Consider the following 27,284-nt stretch of genomic DNA (forward strand, 5'->3'; position numbering starts at 1 on the left):
TGTGAAACACAGGGAGATGACTCATGAATCTGACTCACGTCTTTCTCTCTTCCTCAACCAGAGACCAATCCATCTACATTTATGTCTGGAGTCCATGTAACTAGTCAAGGATAATATAGATATGCAAGATGGCACAAAGGTCCTTTTACATTTCCAAAGCAGCAGAGGCTTTTTTTCTGTGCTGTTCTCCCGAAGGAACTTGCTAGCAGAAAAAAGCTTTCAGTGATTTCTTGAGTCATTCCTCCCATTTATAAAGGTCAGGTCACCCAATCAGGGAACAAAGCAAATACATGAGACTCTGATGAGCAATTATCCAGTTTAAATAGGAAGAACTTGCAACAGCCCACTTGTGTATAATCCACAGGTACTGTATGTCCTAACAAATTATTTCTCAAAAATGAATAGCAAGAGCTACACTGAGCGGTATGGTAGCATCCCAAATGACTGGTAAAAAACAAAGAATGGGAAGGGAGGTGCAAAGTAGACATTAGATACTTAAGAAAGAGGTAAAGACATTTACCTCCCAAGTTCAGCACTGTACTTGAAACTCCTTAAAATCACATACATTATTCATTATATTATTGTTATAGGTATTTTGGCAATACATAATATATAGTATAAATTAAATAACTTCTTGACTGAAATTTCCCAATAAGCTCTTCATTTAATGCATTCAACTTACAGATTTTTTTCCTCAAATAGTAATCATGTTAACTTTTATTTATCACTGTCCAGCACGATTATGACTTTCTGTATGCTGGATTCAAATGACAAAACTCCAACTCCTACTAGGTGAATTACAAAATTCCAAGTTTGGCAAAAGTAACCTTTTACTTAAAAGTTCAGTGGCACTCAGGATCAATTGCTTTCCTCTGTAAGAGAGCACCTCGCTTTTCTTTTAATTTTTTAAATCTCTATTAATGTGGTTTTGAGTTATAAATGTTCTAGGAGTAGAAACCCACAATAAAAATATTAAAAAATCCTTCATTACAGCAATATACAAAAAGGGGAATTTATGAAAAAATAATTCAGTGTTCAGAATGCCTTTTGTGGACTTCAGTTTTCAAGAAATCAGCATTAAGAGGTCAAATAGTGCCCGACTTTTGACAGGTAAGACCATCTCTTTGGGTCAGTTACTGGCAAAATAATAAAAACTTTAAAGGTTTTTTTCTTGTTCTTTGCAAAGAAGTAACAGTAACCTGAATTCTATTTTGAGTTTGATTTTGAGCACTACATGAAACCAAAGCAAATTGCTCCTGGCTTCAGTGAAAGTGGCATGAAGACTTTATCTACCTATTTTACAACATCCTGACACCATGTGTGTAATGTTGCAGAATCCTCCACAGGTTGGGGGAGAACCTTTGGGCACCACCTAGTCCAACGCCCTGCTCAAAGCAGGGTCAGCTTCTGGGCTGGACGCGACTGTTTACCTGCAGAGAAGCTTGTGGGAAAGAGGATGCATGAACTGGCCTGGGGTTAAGCTAACTGGACAGGAGGTCAGAAACCAGCAGATATGACTAAACTTGCTGGATGCAACAGATGACAATGTAAGAAGTTCCAGACAGAGCCATGAGGAAGGGCTGGATTTCACACAGACCGAAGTGAGAAGCAGCTGCACTTCACAGACCATTCCAGAAGAATACAGGAGCTCTTTTGGAGAGTCAAGTCTTGCAAGATCCACACTGCCTAGGTAACTATCTCAGTAATACTTTTTAAAGTTGAGACTACCTAGGAAACACTACCAGAAATACCGAGTTTGGGTGTTCTTGTAGAAAATCTAAGATAAACAAGGAAAAGGTAATTATGAGCAAGTTGTTTATTTGGGAGGGGACAAGAAGATGGTAAAATGGAAGAACCTGAAAGAGGAAATGGGGGGAAAAAAGAGGAAGTATAAAAGGCAGCCAATCATGTGATCAATGTTATTTGGAGATCGCTGTAGAGCAGCCCCGTGCCTGACCACTGCCATTTGGAGCAGGGCAGTAACAGTGCAAAGATGGGGTTTGCACTGTATTAGTGTCTGACTTGCTTCTGCAGTCAGACGGAGAGGACCTATCTTCCCTGGAGCTGCTGAGGGATGGCTGGCAGCTCTTCTCCTTGGAATGATGGAGGAACCCCTGGAGGGTACCACCTAACAACTTTTCCCTCTCGGGTCTCCTGTAACACACACCAGGGGCCCTCTCTTCATTTTAGACCTCTGTAGATTCTGTTAGAGTTTCTGCAGGCCTAGATTAATTTTTTTATTACAAATACATTTCATGAAGCCTGTAATTAAGTGATACCAGTTCAGTTAATCCCTACTCATTGTTTCACAGGTGTACGAAGTGAATCAACTCCTGCAACAATCCAGGTCGTTCCTTGGATCTATACTCTTCAGTTCAAATAAAAAAGGAATCATGGAAGTCACAAAAACCCCAATAAAAGAAAATCCTCTTCAGAAGTAAAACTATTACCCAGGAATCCAACACTAAAGAAAAGGAATAATTTTAAACGGCACAATGGTGAATAAGAGCTCTGTTCAATGGTCACTGGCAGTTCCAGGATTTCTCTTATGCAGCTATAGAAATAAATATAAGTGAAGAGAAAAGGTGACATCCATCTAAGTTGAGTCTAAATTTGAAGTCTGTATTTAAAAACATGCCTTTTCTCATCACACTTTAACTGAGATCTCCTTAAGTCTTTGATTTCTCCTGTGACATTACTTCTGCCAAACGTACTATAATCACTGTCAACCACACAGCATTACTGCTAGCATGTTCTTTTCTTACCATTTCCCTAAAAATGTTTTTCTTCTACACAGTACCAACTAGATTTGTCTTTGGCTGCACTCATCCCTTCATTATATTTAGCTTTCTCTACTCTCTTGAAATGTACATACAGAGCATAACTTCCCCCCCCCCCCCAAAATCTTATCTTCCTGTCTTCTTTTCTCACTCTTCCAGCTCAGCCAGTATTAAACCATCAGGCTTCTCAATTTATCACTTCCAACAATAAATGTATTTGGTTCCGTTTTAGACTGAGTTATGCATAATTCTTCAAATGGAATGTCACAGCTTCCTCATAGATATCTATAGTAAAATATGTTATCTGTTAAATGCAAACAATATAACTTAGCAACTCATTTTGCAAAGTATTCACAAGTCAGAATTGATGTACAAAACAGTCACATAACTTGCAAAGGCAGCTTTGCCCAGATGGATGAACGAGGAGGATACAGATAAACATGCATGTGTTTGTGAGTACATAAACAGGAAGTGTCTGCCTATACGTAACAAACAAATACAAAAGAAAATTAGTGTAATTTGGTGTTGAAATTTTCTATGGATAATTACTGTTGCAAATACAGAAATATCTGAGACACCTACTTTTGTTATCTTGGCAAGAAGGAATCTCTAATAATTAGAAAAATACCAAATGTCATACAGAAGGCTGTCTGAACAGACAGTAAATACAACTCTGCATGTCACATTTTAAATGTTCTTTTACTTTGGAAGAAATCACAGCTTTGTTTGTAGCAGTATTTTTATTGTTACTTTGTAGTAAAAATGAACACAAGCATCAAGCATTTACTCGTACTTTTCACCCTACGGGTAAGCTAGACTAGTGGAATGGATTTTTTCTGAATATCTTATTTTTTACGTTCTTTCTTATGTTGGAGGATTCCCAAAATCCAGATAACTATGTTTTCTATCATGGGACATCAACATGAACATGCAATGATTTCTGCTGTATAAGAAATAATTTCTGTATCTTCCACCAGTGCAGTCACTACCGATATTGAAAATTTCCAAAATAACCCAAGAAAACATTTTCGTAAGTTTTCTAGCTTGCTGTATTGCAAATTCAGAAAGGAATGATGTAGTAAATTCAGGTGAAACCTAAACAGAAGAGTTAAATGAAAAAGATCTCAGAGTGAGTTTTGAAAAGACATGGAAATGACTGCGGTATTTTACATGAATTCTTAGGATAGTGTCTTTAAATAGTTATGCATGGCTACATCAGAAGTGCATCAGTGTCTTCCAATTAATATTACATTATCAGAATTATCCTTTCTGCTATTATAATAGCAAAACATCTTTAACATCTGCTTAGATACTTTGAAGTACTCTTGCTGTGATCACTCTTTCTTTATTAATTGAGTAAATCTATCCCATATTTTTCAGAAATTTACACTAAAGCATAATTCAAGACCAAATAATCTGTAAGTAAAAAGTTCTACAAATCCACCAAAATCAACAGGAAAACAGTGACTTTAAGAAAAGGCAACCAATTTAGGTCTTTGCCACTAATATTTCTGTAGTTCTGAAGTTCATTTTTTCTAATTAAACACTAGAATCTATAGCTATAAAAAGATCAAGGAAATATTTTTTCCATTTAAAAACACTCTGATTTTTGAAGGCTGTGTAAACACACACACACACACACACAAACACCCTCCACATAGATCTGTATGTGTATGTGTGTACCTTTGTGAACAAAATCTCCACAAGCTCCCATTTCTCAGTAGTTGCACTGGTCTGTTACAATTTCTAACTAAAAGTTCCCCCACAAATTCATTTTTACTCACTTTTCCATTTCCATGGCTCTAAGTTATGAAAAAAAACCCCCACAAAACCATTCATTAAAAACTCTTTATAGGCACGATTAATGAATTTCAGTTCAACAACTGAACTCATTATAACTGAGAACTACTTTAATCTTGCATTTTTTCTAACAGAAAGTAAAAATATTCTTATATGTATGCTTATTTGCATTTCAGATGTATACGCATTTTTTTCCTTTCCTTTCTTTAGGGAAGAGGAATGGGTACCAAGAATGAGTGGACCTTTTTTCTGTCTTGAGAAAGCTTGTGTTACATAGCATGGTATTTGAAAAACAGGTAAAAAATATATAAAAATAACAGTGTACTTTGGTAAATAACTATGTCCAACTACCAGTGGAAGTCAATACTGACACAAAGAAGACAGTAACATGTTTTTTTTTGTTCTTGAGACTATCTAAAACCTTGGTTTTTTCAACAGCTACTCATATTATCACTACTTTCTTTTTCAGAAAAGCAAAACAGTTGTTTGTCACAAAAAGACACCAAAACAAAAGAAAAAATCCAACTCTTTCAATCCTGATGCATGTATTTGTATCTTTGAACACACAGTATTTCATTAAATTCATTCATGAATGTCAGCATATAAAAGTAATTTTTAAAAAATGAATTGTGTGCTAATACTGAAACACACAAAGTCACCTTCATTCTCACTCATCTTTTCAGAACAGGAAGACATATTTCCACGCTTTTATCTCAGACTGTTCTTTATTTTTCTTCCTAAGCTTCTCTTCTGAGGAAGAGATCCTGTCCTTCATTTCAACCAAGGTAGTCTTTTGTAACTTTTATGTTATTCCTCCATTATTTTTGTCTAGATATAATCACTTCAATGTTCTTCCTTGAATAGCTCTTCATTATTCTAGAAATGTGAGTGTATATGATTTTTTTTTATTTGAACTGAAGTTAAACACATCATGAAAACCTTACTAATGGTCTTAAGATAACTTCAGGTTTTATACAGCTGACAATTTTCATATACTAGTTTGTATTAAGGTTTAAATAGCAAAATGTGTTAAATACACTAATCCCACTGAACTGCCATAGACTTTGTATATGCAACTTTACTGCATTCTTGTGAAAATTTTAGATTCCATTCTTGTCCAAGCAACTTCCCAGAACAGATAAACAGGTAAATAAATTGAGATTTAATGTTCAAGCCATAACACCAGCAAATCCTCAGAAACAGAAGGGGAAGGAGAATCAAGGTTAATCAGTAGGATCACGTCTTAGGTTCTGATTGTGCAAACAAAAAAAGACTGACTTAACTTTAGGCCTATTAATGAAAAGCTCATTCACACTAATGGGATTGTCTGCTTAAAACTAAGCTTAAAACTGAACTTTTTAAAGATTGTGTCATTGGTGTTTTAATGGAGGAGCTGGAAGAACAGCTTCTGTAGACAAATAACATTATATACTTAAACCCACCAGGAAAATTTAAGAATGCAGCATTCAGTTTCAAAATATGTTGGTCTTCCATTAATAATAGTCTAACGGCGAGTGAAAGATTCTAAGACTGTTTTCATATTGTTCATAAATAAGAGGCATGGTATGTGATACTAGGCTTTCTAGTGTGGGTTGAATGTCTTCAAGAAATCATTCACAGTATGCTTAATAGGAAAAAAAAAAAAAAAAAAAAAAAAAGGATTCTCTGCACCCAGAGGGCACCTCAAACTGTAACGTACATGTTTTCTGAGCTTAGCTTTGTTTCTGTAAGTGAGCAGAATGAGGGTTTTGCACTCATCCAGCATCATTAAAAGAGCACCACAGTCAGGACTGAACAGCCAGAAAAATCACATTCTCACTTGAAGAGGGAAAGCATTTCATAGGAAAGATCAGTTTCTGAGCAAAACCTCATATCTCAGTCTTATTTTGAGCCTTCTTCGACAGTGCTTACAAGCAGAGTACTCTATTCAAGTTGTGAAAAGTGGTAGACTGAGGTACCTAAATGCAACATATAAAATATCTGCTGATATGTTGCAATAAGTTATATCCCATTTATGAAAGTAGTCATTCAACAGAGCTTGTAGGGAGAGCATAATTTAATGAAAAAGAAATTTAAAAGTGTAACAGCTTCCAGATTTTTTTCTTTTATGAGGCCTGGAATACCTGCTATGAAAACAATCAAGAGAAATAATAACTCAAAATTATGTACCTGTAATTTCATCTCTAACCAACCAATCAAAGTGAGATTCAAGCTTTTCACTGGTGGTCGTTCTCTCGCATTTCAGTGTTTCATGTTTCTCACACAGGTTATCTGCTACTTTTTATGAAAGTAAATTGGTATTTCATTGATAAGGATACATAAATTTCCATATATTCTAGCATAAATTTACTATAACTACTATAAGTAGAAAGGGATTGGGCTGTTAATGAGGCTACTAGCAAACCCTCATCACCCTTTGAGAATTAGAAGAAGTACACAGTTACCAAAATGAACTGCCACAAGCTTCACAATGGAACAGCAGTATCAAGAAAATAAATAACCCACAGTGATTAGAAAAGCTTAAAAAGCTGATAGAAGTTCGTGATCCTGATCTAATGCAGATATAATAGCATTAAGGAAGCTTCAGGCCTGTTCCTTCTTGATAGAGAAATTGTTTGCACAGGAGGCTAAAGCAACTTAGCAAATAGGAGACTAAGGAGCTACTCTGACAGGTCTGTCATGAGCATTTTTAATCGCCAGGTAAAGGCTGATGGAGTAAGAGCTAGCATAGCACCCAAGCTCCATCCTAAACCCCACTCTAGACTGAAGACACTACAGTGAAATGTTTTGCTAGTTTGTTTGTTTGTTTGTTTGTTTTCTGAGCGGACCCCTCTCTTAAAGGAGCAGAACAAAGCTGGGTTTTTTTCATGACTATGAAGTCATCTCCTACACATCATCATGCAGCATGCTGTAATTTTAAAACTTGAATATTAGTTTTCTTTCTAAAACTCTGAACTGTGAGGTGCTGACATTGCTGGAATTATACATGTCTTGAGACTGAACAGAGTCTGTAAAAGATACTTATGTCGGATTTAAGCAACACTGACTGGTGTTTAACACTTGTACACACCCCTTGCATGAAGATGAACAGCTCTTATGTGATTATTCTAATAATGCAGATTTCTTATGCATGAAAAGGTAAACAGACACAAAAAAGATACACATACACACATCAATGTAAGTATCCAGTAAAGAATGTCACATTTAGTGCTTAATCCAAAGCACTATAAAAATAAATAGGATTCTTGTAGAATTAACACAGTTCTGAATCAACACCGATGATTTAAGAGTAATAATATTTTACAGTGTTTTCCCTAAACAAGAGAGTAAAAAATGACACTCATCTGTTCTACTTTTCCGAAGAGTTAGATACTCTTTTTTCCCCTCTAGAGAGCCTTCTATTATCAGGCATGAAGTTTAGAAAATTGTAATTCTAAGTTTTATAGTATTACATGAGCTTTTGTAACAATTTACCTAATACTTTCTACAACATTTTATGAAAACAGATATTCTTCACCTCAGTTAATTAAATCAATAGAGAGGAAATAATAAAGAGGAGTTCAATATTAGATTATACTATAAATATTGCTCTTGGAAAACACTGGGGAAAGGATTTAAAGGAGAATTATTCATTAAACTGCAGTGTTACCTTCTACAAACGTTTTCATAATTAATTGTGTTGGTCAGTTTGGAATCTAAGCTTGGTTATTTTTTAGATGTTATCTTTCAAAATCTGAATTTATATTTACTTTAAAACCAAATGAGAAACAGTTGAATTGAATAAGTTGTATATAATTTAAAAAAAAAAAAAAAAGAAACAGGAACCCAAAATGCTTCTAGGATAGCTGCTTCCTTCATGCTCACATTTCCAGTTCTTCTGTCTGTAAATGGGGAATACATATCAGAGCAGTTACTTTTTGTAAACAGCAGCTCTCCAGCTCTGACAGCAAAGGACTCAGTTTGGGCTGCACAACATGACCAGGCATCTGGGTAAAAATGCAAATGGCTGCCTGCACTGTGCTCAGACACTGCGTGTACACTGATACACATGTAAGCTAATTTTCTTAGAGCTCATTTAGCTGTATCTGCAGTATACCAGAGACATTGCCAATCAGTGACATCTACCTCTGTAAAAAGTGAAGAACAGACCAACGCATTATTAAGTGACAGAGTTCAACCCTATTTATTTCAGCATATATTCAAACAAGTGTCTGAGAAATCTGGCATGCTATGACAATACAAGAGTTTTAATGCATGAACAAGGGCATTTGCTACATGATTTTCCTATTGAAAACTCAATTATTAAAGGATAAATATATACACTGTAAGATAAACTTGATAACTTGGATAGCAAATCATTCAAATATACAATCTCCATATCCTACCAAAAGCAACAATTAATTTACCTTAGCTAATAGATAAAAACATGCAAAACATTGATCCATCTCAATAACACTAGGTCCATAACACTGTCTAGACATACTTTTTTCTAGCATACATCCTATTCGCTTTGCCATGCCCTTTAGATCTTTTGCGTTACACACATAAGAGAAAACTAATCCACTTCTGCCAATAAGTAAATTTTGCCAAAAACAATTATATAGCTAAACAGAAAAATCTTGTGGGGTTTTGGGGTTTTTTTTCCCCCTTTCATCCTTTACCCTTCACTATATTTATTGCGTGGACTGTAACTAATCAAAATCATATTGTTTTTATATAATTAAGTTATATACATACACTATCTTATTCTAAACACAAGCATTCTAAATACAGGGGAAATCTCTCAATTTCTGCATTTCTAAAATCCACTTTCTACTGGATATCTATCTTCCATTGATAGCAAGGATAAAAATCACTTCTTCATAACCAAGGTCACATCCAATAATTTAGAATAAGGAAGACGTAGACAGATGGAGTTCCATCTCATCCACTACTGCTGCTTTAGTAATAGCATTATGGAAGTAACGCACCAGAGACCACACTTTTTTCTTATTCATTTTTTAGTGCATTTTCACCAGGGAGCAAGGAAATGGGACTCCAGGGGAGCTGACTACACACGCTAGTAGTAAGACACAGCCCACAAGGCATCAATCCTTTGATACGTACCAAAATAAATGACTGAAAGCAAACAATTTATGAGACAGTTGTACTTCTATTTCGATACTCAAGCATAAAATCCAATGTGTCAAAAATGCACATGCCAGAATAACATCAACCACCAGAATAACATCAACACACAATAACAACAGCTCATCTTCATTTATCAGTATTTCTTAAATAAACAGTGAGAGTCATGTACTAGTGGTGTCAATATACTCCCACTCTGCACAATTACAGACCATCAGAACAAGTGTTCATCACTCATTTAACACTCTCAGAAACCATGAACCTTCTCATATGCATAGACAAGGCCCCAGATAGCTAATGTCAAAGTAATCTTTTGCTCACTCAAATGTGTTGTGGTTCTGTCCTGAAAAAGAGCCTTTCTGGAAATACAAGAGAAAACATCCTACAGACCCACACCACAGGTACTTCCTCCCATCTCTTCCATTAAAGTCTTTAACAAGAGAATAATTAGTGCCAAATGTGTAGAAAAATCATTAGGTAGCAACTCTTCTGATCCTGCTGGACTAAGCAGGATTTGTACCAGTAACCTAAGATCAGAATCTCTGTTTCTGACAATAAGGTCAGCAGCTATCTTATTCCCCCAAAATTCAGGCAAAGAGTTCAGAAGTCTCATCATCTTCATCATTCTTTCTAATATTTTATTGAAAGCTTTCATTTTTACGTCTATCGTTCTTACAACTCAATGATTGCTGTCTACCGCACAGCCTCGGCATTGATTTCTAAAGCAGTAATGCAACTATATCCCCATGGCAACTTGTTTTCAGATAACTTCTCAAGCCATACATCTACCAACCACAGGAGATGGCCTATATTATTACAGTCATTCCTAAAATACATAACCAATATTCTATTATCAGCCTACAACCCTTATAATTTGTGTAATTTATCACTGCTCTCACTTTCTCAGTTCCTTCTTTCCTTTCTAGCAAACCATCATTCATTACTCAGCAGTTGAAGTTAGCTTCCACCCAAAGCCCAAGGAGATGGCAGGAGAAGGTGTGCAGTCCCTCAGAGACAGAGGTAGTGAATCTAAAGTTCACGGATGGAGGAAGGTTGTGGCTAGGCAACACAGATGATTTCCTCCAACACTCCAGAGCTATCGAAATACGCAGTCCCCTTCCTCTGCTTTTCTTCTCAGCTCCTTCAACCTAGCCCACTTAATGGACAGAAAACCCTTCAGCTTTTTGGTTGCATTAGTCTTTCTCTGGTTACTGTGCTGCAACTGGCTTCCCAAGGGACCGAATGAGCATCAGACACAGTACCACAAAGGAGAGAGGAACACAGCTGGGAGCCGTGCATCTGGCAGCAATGAGCAAGCAGATTGGTTTGACTGGGTCCAATCTGCATCCCAGTTATATCCACACAAAAAAATACTCCATGCTCCTTCCAGCTAGTCCTACTCCACTAAAACACAACACAGTTCCTTTGCTTCCCAAGCCTCCTGTTTGTTGCTCTGAAAGGATCAAGATTCTGTGTATTCAAAAAGCTGCAGAGAGCCACTTGTCCCAGAGTCAGGGAGATCTTATGGCATTCTCCTTCCCTGCACTTGTGTATAAACAAAAGACACTACAATATATTAAAGCCATGTTCATAATTCCTAAGCTAATATAACTACAATCTAGTATTATGAACTCCTGCCTCATCTGCTTTCATATTTTCAATTCTAAGAAAAGCAAAAATTTCATTTTTAAACTAACTTGCTGAAGTAGTGAAGGTTTTAAAGATACTGTATATTAGGTGCAGAGTTTAAATATTTTTCCTGTGTGACTGTCCTCAAACAACAGCATAAGTGCTTAATACACTTGCAAATATGTCCAAACATTTCTAAGTCCGAGCTTCATCCATTAGTGTTCGAGTTTAGGTTCTCACATCCAAATCTACCCTGTAAGATTCATTATTATATATTGCTTTCTGCTGGAGAGATATTTTCTCCTGGGGAGAAACAGAAAGCACCTAACACCTGCATTTTGAAAAAGAAATTTTAATCTGACATGATTCAAAAAAGCATTTGAATTAACAGACAAGCATGCTGCAAATAAAGCTGACAGTCATTTGTAGTACAAAACAGAGTAGCATTTTTAGTAGCGTGCAAATAGAGCTGACAGGCATGTCTTTATTCAATTAGTTCCTAGTTTCCAAGGGCAGAGTTGTGTGCACACATCCAAACTGCACCCTCTAATTTTAGAGACTTTCTATATTGAATATTTAAAACTACTTAGTATCCAAATCAATTTAACAGAATGTCACTTAATGTACTTCTCAGTTTTGGCTTTCAATAATTTACTCTGTATACCTCAACACTGCTCATGACCTGATCCATAATTACATCCAAGCAGATCTCTTGGCCTTTTTTTTAAAGTATTTCAGTTTCAGAATAGTTAGACTTCCATGTGTGCACATTTTTCTATGCTTCTCTGTATTATAAAAGTTTCATACCAATCCATCTGCGTATCCTACTTACTTCTGCAGCTAAAATAGCAGGTAAAACAGGCACTTACTGTTCAGTGGTTACAGGGCTCTCCGCTCCTCCTTTTCCAAATGACTTGCCAAATCAAACCTACTGCCTCTTTAGCTGCTGGGAAACAAAACCAAAAAAACCCCACACATGTCAGTATTCAAGGAACTATGGAAGAGGGTATTTTACTAAAAAAATATCTTTCAGAGGAAGTAAAAAGCAGTGTAACAGATAACAGTTAATAAGAACCTCTGAACATGAAAACCCTTTACAAGAATACTGTTGCAGGGCATACAGTTACCATCTGTAGACAAGAAGAAAGAAAAAAACCTATCAGAAGCAGTGATATTAGAAATACATAAATAAATATAAAGAAAGCAAATCTATCATGTCCAAATATGTTGCCACCTCAATACAGAAATAAACTTTGAAGAAGCTTTTGATTTCTTACTTTTTTTTTAATTCAAAAGCTGCAAATTTCCATTGGAAAAAATGAAAAAAAAAGGCAGCTGTAAGAAACTTACATTTTCTGAAGTATATGATAGCTGCTGATTACTTAACATTCCCCAAAGGTATCAGTATCAGCAAGCAATGTGGTGCTAGTGCTGGCCATTCAACAGAGTTATTAATAATTGCAATGCTAGCACAAGTCAGATGTGCTGGAATTATTCATATAAAACTAGCATGATGAAGCATCTATGATTTACAGTAAGCCTCATTCACATGACACCAGATAGCATCTTAGAAAATTAGTTTAAACAGTCATTTCAGACCCAATGTATGTTAGAGATGTCACCGTGTTAAACGCAGTTCTGTTTCACAAAGCACAAAACTCACGACAACTAAAACGTGAAGTAAGAACATTTTGCTTTCTGAAAGGAAAGAAAGCGGCATTCTCATACCTCTTGTCAATACCAGACACAGCTCTTAAATGACCACCGCCACTTACAAAATTTCTGTCTATTCACGGCAGTGGGTGGTGATGCTGACAGACTACGTGAGGAGCCCTGTTGCGCTGTGCACGCCCACTCCTTACACACTGCTAGGAGACAGCCCCTGTGCTGCATAGGTGAAAATGCGTTCAAAATGTATTTCTGAAGAGAAACATTCTCTGAATGAAAACAGCCGTTATCTCCATCTTACAAACAGAAAAATGAGGCGTGCCAAATGTCATGGAGTAAAACCTACTTGAAAGCAGCGCTCAGATAAAACGAGGTCTGAACATCTGCCCACTCCACTAGTGTCGGTACGCGCCGGAGAAAAGCACGGATGAACTGCTACGGACTTCACATCCTCGCAACGCCTTCGGGGCAGGAGCCTAGAAGGCAGCAGCCGAGCGGCTTAACAACCGCTTTTTGGCTTTAGATGTGGAGAAAGTCAAAGAGACCGGCCGGGGCGATGGGATCAGCGAGGCCCCTGCTAACCACCGGCGGGGGAACCGGGCTGCCCAGTGCAAAGCTGCCGGCACCGGCCGGCCTCTCCCCCGAGCCCGCAGTGCTGGCCGTGACCGTGAGCCGGGGCAGCGCGGGTTCGACCGAAAACGCACGTCTATCGCACCCGCCCCAAGCGCACCCTGCCCCAGCTGGCCTCTGGCAACAGCCAGCCAACGCAGAAATAACAAGCTGTGTCAGTCAGCAGCGTGGTTCTCTTCTTGCAGCTGCCTCACCCACAGAGTCCCCGTGACACCAACCAACCTGCAGAAGTACCGCGAGACAGCTGTAGCAGAACGTGAAATACGTTTTTCTACTATCCAGTGCGTTCCAAGTACCTCAGCCACCAATTTACTTCCCAGAGGTTTTTCTTTATTTTCACAGAAAAATATTCCTTAGTATTATTTGTAAACTTACCAATGCTACAATTAAAATTTTATCAGGAAAATAACTTTTTATTTACTTTTCTTAGGGAATAATATTTTCTAAAATATGTGTTATTGTCATTTATATTCTCACACTGCAGGAAACCTCCAGTTAGAGATAAGAGATCCTGTAACAAAAAATAACCTTTCTTTTCTGAAGACAGAGTACTTTATCAAGTGCTTAAATAATCTCCCTTCCACACCTATTTCAAATTAATTTCATCTTTCCCGTCTCCAGAATGACACCTGCCAGTGCAGCTGCTCCGCTAGGCATTTCTGTGTGCGCTCAAGTCCTGCAGAATGAAAACAGAGTCGGCGTCAGGGGACAATGTTGGGGGGGGGCACAAACCAGGACACCGGCGTGGTGGTTCCACTGCTCTGGTTCCCAAGGCTAATCCATGAAAAATAAAATATTACCACTACAAACTTTGCAGAAGAGACCTGGGAAGAAAGGTCAAGGAATAGAAAGGGCAAAACACTTCTCTATCTTCTTTTTTAGAACTGAGAGAGAGATAAAGGGGAAGGAGATTGCAAACCACAAAGAGAAAAGCAGAAGAGGCAAAGCAAGGCCATGCAGCTACCAACCGGTTCTGCCATTAGATCACAGGGAAAAGCACAAGTGAGAGCTGCTATGAGACCCCTTTCTTCCACAGAAACATCAAGCAGTACCTGCTCAAATGGCTGCCTGCCTCAAATTCTTCCCTTGCTCACTTTCCCCTGCTGGTTTGATCCAAATTATTTCATGTCAACTCTTAAATACAGGGTGTATTTAAATTTGTTTATGGGAAAAGTGCAGTATGGAACTATGCAAGGTAAGGTAAAAAGGCTGCAGTGAGTTAAACTTGTATATTAAATGTTTTTCATTGAAAAATATTTTTAAAATATATTAATAATGCCTTTTGAAGACTATTTGAATGATTACATATGAAGCTGGAGACAATACTCAGAACTGATTACTCTGCAAAACAGGATAATAAAGATTAAAAAATCCCAGCAATAAAATTAGAAACTTACAGTTTGAAGTACCATACTGTTAGCATCCCAAGCTGTACAGTCCCAGTGCTTTTGCAGAGTTCCCAACTGCTAAGTGCATTAATTAGAAAAGAGAAATCCCAACCCCCTTTTTCTGGACAGAAAGAATGTCAAAACTCCATATTTTATTTACTAGAGGATTCAAAGCTAACCAGATTTTACTTGCTATATATAAAAAGGTAAATTTCTCCCGCAGGTTTTGATTTCCCCTATCCTTTTGCAAAGGGTTACAATGGAATATCTTTTGGAGAAGAAGAGTTGTTGCTTCTTATTTAGTTCTCCTTTGCATCCCACAAAACCAATTGCGCCAGTGAATTTTCATCTAAAGATAAATAGAAAAGGGAAATGACTACATTTGCCAATACTTAATAAAATAAAAAAATTAAATAACTGTTAATAAATAAGAAATTGTTTTTCTCCTTTCTGGATTGCAGTATAAGAACCAGACAAAAACCACAGTCATATATAGAAATCAGACACTGTTTTCAAAACAGTAAAAAACAGTTTATTACCACTGTTCTTATTTTTAGTCTTGTTATTTCTCCTTGAAATTATAGGTGGGATCAATATTACATAGACTTATTTTCTTACTGGTATCCCAATAAGATTCTAAAGGAACTAGAACACAATGGATGCTATATATATATTGCTATGCAAATTTTGTAGTAAAGGTTTCTAAACCTCCCAAAACCTATAGTTTGAAGCAATACCGTTACAGCAACTAAAGCTGTGAACTTCCTCATACTTACGTATTTAACAAACTGAGTTTGAGACATAATGAATAAAGATCTTTCTACAGAAAAGTAACGGGCTGCAAGAAATGTTGGTGACTGTTCAGTATGATCGCTGTGGGAGTAACTGCTTAGCATAAGGAAGCAGCTACAGAACTGGTCAGGGAATGAAAAAAATGAGTTATCAAGGACATCCGTAGCACCTGGAGCCATAAGAAGTTAGGTCAGCTCAATGGATTTAGGAGCCCAAGACAAATTGGCTGAATACTAAATTGTAGAAAGACAATCTGAAAAGGCTCTATTCAGCATTTTGGTATTTTCTGCTTGCTTTTCATCACTAAATGATGAAAACAGAGTGGGCTAAACAATCTACCCGATAGTACCAAGCCCTTAACACTCAATCTGTAATGGCTGGAACTCAGCCACCTACATGTCTGTTACCTTCTATATTCCAAACAGTGTCGTGTATCTTTTGCATTAAAAGGCCCTGAATGAATATTTTTAAACAATTTGCAAACTACGTAACCTGCTCTTCCTTCAGCAGTTCAATACAACATACCATAAGGTGTATTCGGAAATTTATTTTTTTTAAAACTGATCTAAAATTAGAAAGAAAAAAAAATAGAAAGAATGTATTTATGTTCTTGAGCTCTAGCAAAATAAAGCACAAGAAATTCCATCAGAGTTACTGCAACTGCACCCATTTAAATCAAACAGGAACGTTCAACTACTCACAGTGACAGCAAGAGATATGAGTTCATAACTCTGTTTATAAACATCAGGGCAATTCCTGCAGGTTTTTTGGGTTGAGGTCTGGGATTTATCTGTTCTTTCTAAAATGAAAATATGCTCCACAATTTCTAGTAGACACTGTTGTAATACCAAATGTAGTGTGTCTATTTATCATACCAACTCATTAACTTCGCTTATTCCTCGCAGTTCTCAAGCTTGCCTTTCTCATCCTGCATCCTTTCTTTGTTGTGTAAGAGTTTTACTGCTATTATTATAATTAAGACTAGAAACTCAAACTCCAGAAATGGCTTAGTTTTACCAGTGTCAATTTTATTCTCAGGCAGAAATAAAGAGCCTGTTAAGTGATTTCAGAAACCAGTTACTTTATTTCAAACCATCCATGTATAGTATCTCTTAGAAGCTGCTAAATGTTCTGGATTCCTACAGATGTCCTTCATAATGTTACAATTCAGGTAGTTCTTAATGAAGAATATAGTTGGTATGAACTAACCATCTGCTTTGTATCATTATTAATATATTTGCAATTCTTCTGTAGGAAATTACAGTGTAGCTTCACAAGTCGAATTACAATACACATAATGATAATCTCTGCTAACAGAATGGCCCTAGATGATCCTCTGGAAATCTAAAATATTTATAAAATGTGGGCACAGTAAAAAAGAATACATTTCAATTAACAGAAGCATTTTCTGTACTTGCTAAGGAAAGGCTACTTATATATTCATCAGTCCTGACAGTGACTGACAGAGCAAACCTTTAGGAAACAACTTCTGGGAATCAAACTGAAGTGCTGAAATGCTGGTTCTGAAATGGTTATTTAAATTATTTCTAAAGTCACCTCTGCCACTGTACAGTAGTTATTACCAGGGAGGAACAAACACTGTATGTGGTTATTCCTTTCACTTGTGATTAAATGGGAAAAAAAAAAAAAAAAAAAAGTGTCCTAAACAATGTAGTACATCTTTTGACCAAGCATTAGACAAAATGGAGAGTGTGTAATCAAAGCCTTTACTTGAACTGTGTGAGGAGGCTTCATCCCTTGTGTGGCTCCAGTAATTGCAGCGGGCTTACAGCAGGAACAGACCAAGGCTCATTGTATAGAGCAGAACACACAGCACTACGTTTTGTAAACTGCTACACGCTTCTGATCAGAGCAAGCAGTTATGTTTTAACTCATTTTCCAACTGTGTCAACAGAAAAGCTCCCGGCAGATTAAGAAAAGAAGTAAAGTTCAGCACTGCCTTCTATGTCTTCAAGCAAATACAACATACAGATAGCAATTTAAAATAATAGGACAGATATTATCAATTAAGTTTGAAGTGAGCAAGGCTGGTTTTTTGCTTTTCTCTAATTCTTGCCTGAGATGCAGCAGAGTAAGGTCACTAAGATCATTTGCCATTAGCAAAGCTTAAGGTTGGAAGCTTTCAGGTCTCTGTTAGGTGCATGCATTCCCCAGTGTGCTGTTCTTGTTTCTATACTTAGCTGGAATCCCACTGAGCAAATGGATTGCATGTGCAAGAGCAGAACGAAATAAGGCTTTTAGTGTGACAACTTTTCTCCCTACACTGGCTGCGGAGAAAGAACGAACATTTAAAGTGTAAAAGAATAAATATAAATCATTTCAGGGAATCTATTTACTAAGCAAATGTGTAACAGGTTTTAGAAAACCGTAACTGAGGTCTACAAGTAACCAGCATTAACTAAATACTTATGCCACAACATTATAATTGTTAAAGTGCAAGAAGCAGGCAAAATAAATTGGCTGATGAGCCACTCAACTCTCTTTTCAGCAGCGTTCGGTCACCATGAAAACAGAGCAAACAAAATTAGCTCAATAATGAGAACTAGCTCCCACCTGACATCAGTATTTGTAAACTCGCAGATCCAGGAAAAAAACAGTAGATCCAGGGAAAGTGCCCTATAACCTCCAGGCTGTGTTTGCATTCCACATACAGAAGCTCAAGAATCCTGAAACTCGACGGTACTTTGGGGTCTCCTGCTATGACACTGAGGCATGAACACACGGTGTAGGCAGACTCCCAACTCCACGGATATAAAGTCCACAGGGTCTGGAAAGACTCTGATCTACAACACCCTAACTTGAATTGAGGCAAAGGTCTACAAAAACTGTCTACCAAATGAATCAAGCCAAACATGTTTCTGATCAAGTGTTTGGACTTGAAGTACTCAATGCCTTCTTCACCTCAAGTCTTTATTGGAAAGACTGGTCTTCAGGAATCCTTAGGTCAGTGGCAGAGTCTGGAGTCAGGAAGACACCCTTCGTGGAGAAGAAGCAGGCTAGGGGACTTCTAAACAATCTGGACATATATAAGTCCATGAAGCCTGAGAGGAAGCACCCAGGAGTACTGAGGGAGCTGACTGATGTCATTGTGAGGCCCCTCAATTACCTTTGACAACTTGTGGCAACCAGGAGAGACAGTTCCTGAAGACTGGAAGAAAGCAAATGTCACTCCTATCTTCAAGAAGGACAAGAAGAAGGATCCAGGAAACTACAGGCTGGTCAACCTCACCTCAATCAGTGGGACGGTGATAGAGCATCTGATCCTGGAAACTATCTTCAACACATGAAGGACAAGAAAATGATCAGGAGTAGTCAGCATGGATTTATGAAAGGCAAATCATGGTTAACCAACCTGACTGCCCTCAATAATGAGGTGATTAGCTTGGTGGATGAGGGGGGAGCAGTGGACGTTGTTTGCCTCAGGTCTAGGGAGGCTTTTGACACTGCCTCCTGTAACGTCCTCAGAGACAAGCTGAAGTATGGGTTAGTTAAGTGCAGTGAGGTGGACTGAAAGCTGGCTGCATGGCCAGGCAGAGAGGGTCGTGATAAGCAGTACAAAGTCCAGCTGGAGGCCAGTGCTGTACCCCAAATGTCCATACCAGGGCCAGTACTATTTACATCTTCGTTAATGACCTGGAAAATGGGATGGAGTGCACTCAGAAATTCTGCAGATGATGTAAAACTGGGGGGCAGGGAGAGTGACTGATGCACCAGATGGGTGTGCTGCCGCTCAGGGGGCCCTCAACAGGCTGGAGAAATGGGCAGAGAGGAATCTCAGGAAGTTCAACAAGACCCAAACATCCTCCAGCCTCTCTGGAGCTGCAGCGGAGGATGGCCACGGGAAGTTGGTCCTACAGGGCCAATGGAAGCAGGACCGTCTCCTGGTGGCTGCTGGGACCTTGAGGGATCTCTGGGACACAGTAAGGTTTTTCAGGTACACACTTAAACCTCTGGCTTTACAGGAATATAACCGTGATGGATTTTGCACTGACGTTGACATTTGGCTGTTTTATAGTATACAATAGAATGAAACTATGCAACTTCACAGTAACTGGACCGAGCACAAACTATTATTTCTTGGGATTTCTACCGTTATGTGATTCAGGGATGTTTGCCTGTTCCTTTCAGGGTGTAAATATTTTTTCAAAGCTCTAACATCCTTCCCTAGGAGTTATTCAGTGTGCTTTTGCAGCAAGAGTTGCTATCATCAGATCCACACACTGATCCACAACCCTTAGAACCTTTGTAAATTTCTGAAGTTTTGTTTCCCACATATACAAATATTTTGTTTGGTTCTGAACACATCTGAATTGAAAACTCAAAGTGAAAACATAGCTTCACTTGAAACAGAACACATTAACTTCAGTGTTGTACAAAGATAACTGAACAAGGTTATATCCTGAAACAATCCCAACAGATAAATTCATGACTATCTAACCTGCCCTGCTTTTGCAAGTAAGGGGTGAAAGCACCCATAGCATTAAAACTTTAAAAAATATTTTTTTTTCTTGCAATATTAATGCTTATAATACAATAATGTAAGGATTTAGCAAAGACCTATTCTTAACAATATGGGATTTTTTTCTAAGCTATGATTTTTGTCTTGCCTGTAAGTGTCTTTGAGGAATGTGATTTATAGCAACAATAATAACTACTTTAGAAAATCCAAATTTAAGTATCTTTGCTAATCTTCTATTTACATGGCAAAAGGATTTTTCTGATGCTGATTCCTACTTCTTCTTTCCAAATAAAACCAATTTATTCCTGTATATAATTTGGGGTAAAAGCTAGTGCTGCAGATTATGAAGTGGATCAAAACATTTTCCCTTTTATATTCCTCAGAAAGCATCTTTCATCAATAATTTTGAAATGCCAGTGGGAAAAAAGAAAATCATCATGTCAGCAAGACTCCTTCAATATATATTCTAAAAAGGTCTGCTGCCAACAAGGTTTAGGGATATATCGTGCCTTCGGTCACTAGTCTGAACAAGGAACAACTCCGCTTACAATGTCACAGAGACATGCTAGCTCAAAACCACCATCCAAAACCTATTTCCCTCTTTCTCCAGGGTCAGCATGTATGTGCAAAGTACAGCTAAATCCTTTCCATTCTTCTCTGCCACACAGCTTCCTGGGTGTACATAAAGTCTGAATAAGCCCAAAGAATGGCACAAGTGGGGCAGACCTAGAAACAAAGTGACAGCAGCAATCCTGTAAGGTTATGAGGGACTCACATACACGTGTAACCTAGAAGTGTGAATTTGCCACTGTTTTTCTGACCTGAGCTTTAATAAAACATCCAGAAGTGAGGAGTAATCAACACCAAGAAAAAGAGAAGGCTATGCTTTAAAATGTTAAGATGAAAATTAAAATTCCTCTCTGCAAAAATTTCTGAAGATTTTAAGAAAACAGTTGAAGCAATTTTGACAAAAATGTTTATTTGTTCCCTTCTACTTTTTCCTCTTATAGGAGAAGGATGTGCTAACTGATGTGCCATTAGTTAATAACATTCAAGAATATTTTTGTGTTAACAAATACATCTGGGGTGCCAAGTGCTACCTTTCTAAAAATAATCTTTGCAAAGGTACAAGTCTCTACTGCAGATAAAATTATCAGGGAACAGACTTAAGCATAATGGTTTTAAATAGCTCTCTTATTTTGAAATCAATTTATTCACTTTATGGGGATATTTGCTGAGGCATGAAAGGCACTTTTCTTTTAACGGAAGATTCAACACAATCAGCCGTTCTGTTGGACTTTCTAGTTCTTCTGAAAAATCTGAGATTCTCCTGAACGCCAAGAAACATCCAAGACAATTAAACTGGAAGATGGAGGGATGGAGGGGAAAAAAAAAAAAAAAGGATACAACAAAAAGCTTTGAATGCTAGAGATGAAGACAATGTAGATGCAAGAAAACTATTTTATTCGTAAAAGGAGATTCTTTCAAAACTCCATCTAATGTATCAGTCACTTGCAGGTTGTTTTTTACTAATCATTTCCCAACTGGAAAACTAGCTCAAGGACAGTATTTTGTTTTTGTTACAGAGGGAAAGAATTGGAAGAATTATATTCTATGGCCTTCTAAGTGTAAGTGCAAAGTCAGGCAAGTGTGTTTTGCCTTCGGACTAGCAGAAGGTGGCAAGATACTTCCTGAACTTTAATTTTTAGAAAAACTAATTTTTTGGATTTGGCTTGGTTCTTTCCTGTATAGATCATGTTCATCGATGCAGTGATCATTCAATTTTTCATTAGACTAAGAAAGGTCAATAACTGTAGGTAGACAGTGGATCAACTGGAATTTTTAAGGATGCTGAGGCCTTTTATTGGAGGAACCTAAACCTCTTGGGAACATTCTGCCAAGATATTACTTATGTCAAACTATAGCTTCTCAAGTCTGTATTTTGATAACTAAACCCCTGGTTTGATTTTCAGGTGTTATGCACACAGTAGCTCCCAGTGAAATATCAGGAGAGACCCCCAAAATGCATAAGGATTTAGCCATAGACATTCCTGGCCTTCTGTTAAGAGAACTTTGCTCTCTCATTACAAACGATAAAATCTTTCTTCTCCCTTCTCCCCCCATCATTTTGAGCAACATTTGAATAGGGGTGGATAAATAAAAAAAATAATTAGTGTCTCAGAAATTAGAGACACTATCCTGGGATAAGGAAAATTTCTGTTTCCTTCCCACCTCAGCAACAGACTTGTGGGTTTTTTTCCATCTGTAATAGCCCTCTCTTACCTCAAAGAGCTATGAATATGATATCCATAAAAGACTGAGAGGTAAATTGATAATAAAGGGGTACAATCTATATGAATAAGTAAATTATTACCAACAGAACAGCACATACCACTTTCAAGTAAAAGTTATAAAAAATCTAAGGATTCACACCAAAATATGCTTAGAGTTGCTCATATCCAATACTAATCCACGAGTCATTTACAAACAATTTGCAAATACAAAAACACATGGCCTGAATAAGGTATTCATAAGATAACTTGTTTAAATGGCAGCAGAGATTTGACTAAACTGTATAGATTATTTTTTTACCTTAATCTCTACTTTCCTTAGAACAAGATCTGCTTTACTTCAAAGAATTCAGAAAACAGTGAGCAAAGACTTATTAACACACACAGTAAAAGCTGGCTTTCTAAACTTCTTCCAATCTCAAATGCAAGATCGTTCTGTTGAGAGAAGTATTTTGTACAAAAATGTTGATATATCTGATACCTGGAAATGAAATATGATCACTTTCATCTATATAGCAGGAAAAAATCTTCTTAAAAAAAATTCTTCAACTGTCTGAAGTTTTCAAAGAACTGCTTTGTGTAAATCCACAAATTGTACACCTCAAATCTCAAAATTCTTACATTCAAATTTCATATACAAAGACTGCAATGTAGAAAGAAAGGACTATTCACATCAATTCAGGCTTGAAAAATTAGGGGACAGGCTTTGAAATAATTCAAGATTATGTTAATAAAGATTACTTAGATAATGACTGAATGACATTTCATAAACTAAAGCTAAAGAAGTGCTTGCCTACTTACTAGAAAAGAACATCTGCAAGGATAGTTAACTGGGATAGTTAACTCAATTAGTCATTAAAGAGGTTAAGTTCTCTGAGTGCTGCTTTCATTTTTATTTTTTTCTTGTTAGTTCATACTGTTGGCGATTTGACCATCAAACTGTAATTTGCATTCATTGTTTAGTGGTTTCCACACAGTCCTAAAATCACATGAAAAATAAGGATCAGCAAGGCAAGATGGTTCAGTGACTTGACATAGCATTCTTCAATGACTGCTAGTATTCTAATCCCACTGATGTGGAAATGTAGAAGCTCTCATTTTAGCGGTAGGGAACTGCTATTTCAAAGAACAGAAGAGACTCCTCATATATTCATTGTATCAATTCTCTTTTCTTTGTCATGGACATGCCACATCCTGTTCTTATTTAAACAGTGTACAAGTCAGGAGGAGGAACTGTGACAAAAGTGTTTTCTTTTTACGTGGACATACAGTTACAATTGGGATGCAAATGGGATTTCAGTTTGAATCTGCACCCTTGGAGTTAACCTGTCCTCCCTCCCAGGATATGTTCTAATGTAGCAACAGCCTGCAGAAAGAGCACATGAGTGTACTGCTATTACTTAAGAGGTTTCCTGAATAATGGTCTTAAGTTATTACATAGACAATTTCTGACCAAGAAGAAGGGACAAAATGTTGACCAAAGACCTGAATAGCCACTAAGGAGATGTGTTAGAAAAAATACACAAAAAAAGAAAATAGTTGCTCTTCCCAATGCAACTTTTGTGGTGCTTAGAAGAGAGATATCTACATAGATACCCCTGATAATTAATGCACATTGGTTAAAAAAAAAGGGGGGGGGGGGGGAACAATATAAAACCTACCCTGCAATATGTATTAATTTTCTAATCCTTTATATTCAGTAGCAATGCACAACTGGTTTGCTGATTTGTAAGTTACAGGCAGGAACTGTTATTCCTCTTCAGAGTCTTTAAACTCTACCAACAGTTTACCCCCAAGCCTGAACAAAATGACACACACAGAGCTTGATCCAGCTTCTCTCGCAGTCTGGGTGGGTCTTTCTATAAAGATCACTGAAAATCATCATATGTTCTATATCAAGTCTCAGGGTTTACCCTTATAGCTCAACAGAATAAACAAACTTTAACCTAATTTCCCACATAGGGCAGATTCTAAAGGCAGGCATTCTCCATTTCCACCAGAAATGTAACTCTCTCTGATCCAGAAAACCATTCCTTTCTCCCAGCTTACATCCAACGTCAGAGCCGGACATACCCACTTCTCAGTATAACTTGAAGATAATTGCCCTGGATTCATACAGCCGAATTTTTGCACCTGTGACTGAAATTGCTCAGCAAAAGAATTTCACATTCTTCTTGCAAAAGTCACAGAGGCTACCGGTTCACGCAGGATGTAACCATCTTAGCACAGTAAGACAATCACCTGCCAAGCTCAAAATCCTCCCAGCAATCAACTAACTCCCCCCAGCCCCTGATGATTACTGCAAAGTAGTTGAGTCAATCAATCAAGTTTAGTATTTGTGAAACAACCACTTTATAAGAAGTTATTAGAGGAGTCTCGGGTATACCACACCCTGACTGTCATGTCTGAAAGTCATTCGCTTGCAAACGCTTTAAGCAAAGTAGTGCAAACTGACAGTTGCAGAATATGGAAGAATAAAAGTGTAAAAAATGATTATCACATGCTGCTTAATGTCAGACTAGCCCTTTAATATGTATAATTACAAGACTTTTTCTTGTTTCATCTATGTTTAAATTATACTCATCCCATGGAGGGTATATTCTAAGAAAAATTCCATTCACTCATGGAACTAAGTTTCATGGGCTTCAAAGTATTTATTTTTTCTCCACTGTGTCATTACTTTCATGTAACTGTCAACTGAATATGCTCAAATATGTAATTTTAGGCCCTTTTATAAAGAAATCTGTGAATAGGACATCTTCCCAACAGATTTCCAACTGACAGCTAATGGGAAGTAAAATTATAGCTACAGTCTGATCCTCTGTCCTGCAGCAAAGTCTTACAATAAATCCCACAGAACGGTTACCTCCTTCAGTTCATCTCTAGGTAGAAAACAACAACACAGCTATCAATGTGTCTGTGGCTATAATTTTGACAGTCAGGCCCTGTAAGGTTTATCAGGATGCTGTTGATGTTGCAGTTAACAACGTATAAAAATTTGTGTCTCCGCTACTTTAGGATCAAGAATCATCAATAAAGTTCTATAAATACTTCTTTCTCTTAGCTGGCATAAATAATGTTTATACTCCTTTACCAACACAATGTAAGTATATATCACTGCTCATGTACTTCAGGCACATTAAAAGAAAATAAGTTTAATTTGCATAACTGTGAAGGCCGGCAGACTAAGTACAGTATAATCACTACAGTTAAACAAAGATGTTCACAACATTTACAGTAAGCATTTTGCTCTTCACAGTGATATAAACCTCTGGTTCATAGTTATGTATTTCCTCAGAGCCCAGAATTCTTGGCAAATTAACAGAATTGGAATATTTTGTCCAGATGAGAGCACATTTCTCAGTTCAATGGATTTTAAAAAAAGCCCAAACCAAACCAACCAAAAAACCCAACCCCTCTTTTAAAATCCAAGTCAGCCTTAATTACCACTGGGAGTTTATTTATATCCTCAGATATTCAGGTATTTCTACTAGAAGCAGAATATGCTTCTACTGCTAGAAATATTAATGACTAAGAATGCTTACTGCAGGCTTGCTTTCAGGTTAACCAGGGATGTTTTTGTGGATTTTTTTCTTTCTGTTTAAATAGTGCAGTGAAATAACAAAGCAATAATAAGGCCCTGGCTCTACTTCCAATAAAGGCATGAATACTTTTAATAAAAGTGCAGAAAACAGTTTTCACTGAACAATGTTCTTACATAACAAAAATATTTGTCATACAAAAAGCTCTACTAATCTTTTAGCAATCGTGTGAAAAACCAAAAACTGCTCACAAACCCAGCACTGTGTAATTGTTCTTGCTTCCATTTATTTGTGGAACTCACCATAAATAAGGAACAAATCTTGATTTTTTTGACAGTAGAGTTCAATTCAGATAAAGTCAGAAGCATCTGCAATGCTTACCCATGACACTTTTGAATACAGCATTTCTGGAAGTGAGAAGGGAAGACTCAGGAGCTCCTAACAAGAGCTTTCCCATATGCCTTTCGCCATTTCTGCCAAAAATAAAGCAGCAATGCTGCATTTCAGAGTTTCTATCTAGTTGCTCAGAAATACAAAAAAGCTATACATTCAAGCAATAAAGGAAACATTAAGATTAAAAGTGAAGTACTGTAAATATTTATACTCACACCACTTTTTTTTTTTTTGTTAATGATCTACATTATTTTAAGCAGTGATAATAGAACTGTAGAATTACTTAGGCTGGATGGAACCTCTGCTCAAACCAGCCACAGTGAGATCAGGTTATTCAGGGACTTGTCCAGTCAAGTTTAGAATATCTTCAAGGTGGAGATTCCACATGACACTGGGAAACCTGTTCCAGTATTTGATTGCTCTCATTATTTTTTTCAGACCAAAATTTCTCATGTTTCAGCTTGTGCCCATTGCATTTTGCTTTATTGTCATGCATCACTAGGAATTAATCTTCATCTTCTTTGTATTCTCTCATTAAGTAGCTGAAGACAGCAGTAAGAACTCCCTGTGGCCTTTTCTTCTCAGGGCTAAACAAACACAGTTCTCTCAACCTCTCCTCATGCATCATGTACTCCTCCTGTCCCCTGACCATCTCAGCAGCTCCTCCTTGAGTTCGCTTCACTACATCAATGTCTTTCCTCTCATGGGGTGCTCAGACTGGACACAATACTCCATATGCAGTCTCACAAGTGCTTAATAAAGGG

At 37.3% G+C, this 27,284-nt stretch overlaps 1 protein-coding gene across 11 annotated transcripts in view; it reads right to left on the reverse strand.

The window, feature by feature from the left end:
• The window catches only part of CDH18 (cadherin 18), a 506,683-nt gene that overhangs the window by 170,022 nt on the left and 309,377 nt on the right, over positions 1 to 27,284 (reverse strand). For 8 of the 11 annotated variants that reach the window (XM_069808906.1, XM_069808901.1, XM_069808907.1 and 5 more), the window contains one exon: positions 12,206 to 12,282. The gene's annotated coding sequence lies outside the window, so the exon portion shown is untranslated. The remainder of the gene's footprint in view (positions 1 to 12,205; positions 12,283 to 27,284) is intronic. The other 3 variants (XM_069808908.1, XM_069808910.1, XM_069808904.1) reach the window with 1 other exon arrangement.

This window comes from Haliaeetus albicilla, chromosome 21, assembly GCF_947461875.1.
Source record: "Haliaeetus albicilla chromosome 21, bHalAlb1.1, whole genome shotgun sequence".
Lineage (NCBI taxonomy): Eukaryota > Metazoa > Chordata > Aves > Accipitriformes > Accipitridae > Haliaeetus > Haliaeetus albicilla.